The sequence below is a fragment of the Mus caroli genome, chromosome 10 (genome assembly GCF_900094665.2).
Source record: "Mus caroli chromosome 10, CAROLI_EIJ_v1.1, whole genome shotgun sequence".
NCBI lineage: Eukaryota > Metazoa > Chordata > Mammalia > Rodentia > Muridae > Mus > Mus caroli.
The window spans coordinates 113,110,761-113,113,779 of record NC_034579.1 but is presented as its reverse complement, the minus strand read 5'-3'; positions in this window follow the sequence as shown (position 1 = coordinate 113,113,779).

The following is a 3,019-nucleotide window of genomic DNA, read 5'->3' as shown; positions in this document are numbered from 1 at the left end:
GGATTAAAGGTGTACACCACCATGCCCGGCTCTTGATTTCCTTTTAATAGGTGTCTGTGGTTCTGTGTTCTGCCTCTTCTCTCAGGGTTTCAGAATACAATGGCTTGGTGAGCACAGGGCAAAGTCCAGAATGGGTGGGGTCTGCAATCTGCCTTTTCCCTTTGTGGTATCAAAAGCTGCTCCCTGCCAGGCCAGGAGGGGGTTAAGCAGAGTCCTTGGCCAGCAGGATCCTGGTCAGGTTGGGAGCAAATGAGGGAGAGAGGGGTGTCTTCTTTATGTTATGGCTCCTTTAGGCTTGAGGTGAACCAAGGGTTATTTAGTTTTGGGGTAAAGGTGTGAGACTATCCAGGGAGGGAAAACAGTCATTGGCTGAAAGCTATGTTATTGAGATACCTCATTAGCATGGAGAGTTTCAGGTGCTATGTATGTGACTGAATACTTGTGACTACCTTGGGGGGGGGTGTCTCTGGGTTAACATGCTCCAAGGCAGGCATGGAAATAGGAAGGGGGCCAGCTCCACTCCTGCTGGTCTCAAGTTTGAGATTTCCAGGGTTTGAGCATGCTCCACCTCCCTAGATCTATGTGAATCTAACAGGTGGCACTGTCCATGTGCCCCACAGGTGTCTAAGGAAAAACTTATGTATGCTTCAATATTCACGTACAGCTGAGGGTACAGACCTGCAATCCTTGCAACCTAGGAGGCTGAGGTAAGACTGCAGCTTCAAAGCATTCTTGGACTGTAGGATGGTTTCAAAACCAGCTGTGCAAATAAAGGAGACCCTGTCTCAAAATCAATGCAGGGGGCTGGAAAGATGAGTGAGTACCAAGTTAAATGCTTCTTTTTTTTTTTTTTTTATAATAGTTACCTTATTCATGGCATCTCTTCACAGAAATACAATAGTGACTAAGACAGAATTTGGTACCAGGAGTGGGGTGTTGCTGTCACAGGCTGCAGAGATAGTGCTAAGAGCAATGTGAACTATCGGGGTCCAGCTCAAAAGAGTTCAGAGGGGAACCAATATTAGAAATCATTCTTGTGGGGCTGGAGAGATGGCTCAGAGGTTAAGAGCACAGACTGCTCTTCCAGAGGTCCTGAGATCATGAGTTCAATTCCCAGCAACCACATGGTGGCTCACAACCATCTATAATGGGATCAGATGCCCTCTTGTGGTGTGTCTGAAAACAGCTACACTCAAATAAACTAAATAAATAAATCTAAAATAAAAGAAAAAGAAAGAAATCATTCTTGTGATATTTTGACAAAGGATGTGGCTGCTTTTGGCCCTTGTCCTTAAAATCTGCCTAAGGCTAAATTGAAAGAGTTTTGTATTGATGGCATTGGTAGAGAAGGTTCCAGGACAGCCTAAGATTGACTGTGTTATATGCATAGCAAACAGCAAGGAAAATGCAAACTGTACTGTTTGAGGAGAAAGGGGGCATGGGCAAGTGTTTTGTTGGAGTCAGTCCTGTGCTCAAGAGAATTAAAAGTTTAAAGAAAAGCCTGATGCTAAAGGGCATAAAGGAAGTGGTGACATCAGGGCCCAGCTAGGCTTCCAACTTGTAAAAAAAAAAAAAAAGGAATTAAAGGAAAGTTTAAGCAATGAACAAAACCAACAACAAAGAGATGATGTAAGTATAATTGAAGGGGGGTGGTGGCAAGTTTCAGCCCTAGCAAGCAGTAGAAGTTGGTAGCTTTGGCCACATGGCTCTGGCTTGAGAGTCAAGGATATAAAGAAGGAGTTGAGACTCTCCCTTTGTGACTGTGACTTAGGAAAGCAGCAGTGGCCAGGTGACTATTGGGGGTGGGGTGGGGTGGTGGTGTCAATGAATGGAGCCTCAGCAAGGACATTGTGTGAAGCGATGAGGGTTGAGCCTGGATTGTGTTGGAGATCCCAAGATGTTGGAGATGCCAGAGTCACAGGATACCTGCCAAGGGAAGCTGTAGACAGCCTGTGGATCAAGCCCAAGAGACGGTAGGGTAGTGTGTTGCAGACAGTCAGTCAACAAAGCTGGAAGGGGCTGGTGAACTGAAGAATGCTTTGACATCAGACGTGGACATGCAGACTTTGGAGTTTGCCCTGCTGGTTTTCAGTCTTGCTTTGGTCCAGTGTTCCCTCACTGTACTCTTTCTTCTCTTCTGGGATGGTAATGTGTGTTCCATGCCACTGTATATTGGAAGTCCAAGATCTGCTTTATTTTCCTGATTTTGATTTTCCATGGGGTTACAGTTAAGGGATTGCCCTGAGTCTCCAAACTTCTGGCTTTTAAACCGTGCTGAAGCTGAAAAAAAGACTATGGGGACCTTTGCAGTTGGATTAAATGCATTTTGCATTATGATATGGCTACAAGCCCATGGAGGCCAGGGAGTGGAATGTGGTGGTTTAAATAAGAATAGCCCACATAGGCTCATAAAATTGAATGCTTAGTCACCAGGGAGGGAAACTTTTTGATAGGATTAGAAAGTTTAGGAAGTGTGGCCTGGTTGGGAGAAGTGAATCACTGGGTTTTCAAAAGACCATGTCAGACCCAGTATCTCTCTGCCTCTCCCTCTCCCTCCCCCACTCTTCCTCCTCCTCCTCTTCCTCCTCAGTCCCTCCACCCCTCCCCCACCTCTGGATCAGTAGCTCTCAGCTACTGCTCCAGTGCCCTGCCTACCTGCATACCTGTTTCAGGCTTCCCCCTCCCCTCCCCCAAGAGGATAATGGACTAAGCCCTTGAAAGCAAATCCCAAGTAAAAGTTTTCCTTTGATAAGACTTACCTTGGTCAAGGTGCCTCTTCCCTACAATAGTACTGGGAATAGATAAGCACTGGTATTCACAACTGCCCAAACTTTAAGCAAAAAGAAAAAAAAAAAAAAGATACTCCAGTCTGCAAAAGGACCAAATATCACATATCTATACCTCTAGGCCAATGGAATATTATTCAGTGTCGTCATGAGAAAACATGGAAGACTTTTTTTTTTTTTTTAACATGGAAGATTCTTTTTTGTGGTTGTTCTGTTTTTTTGTTGTTGTTGTT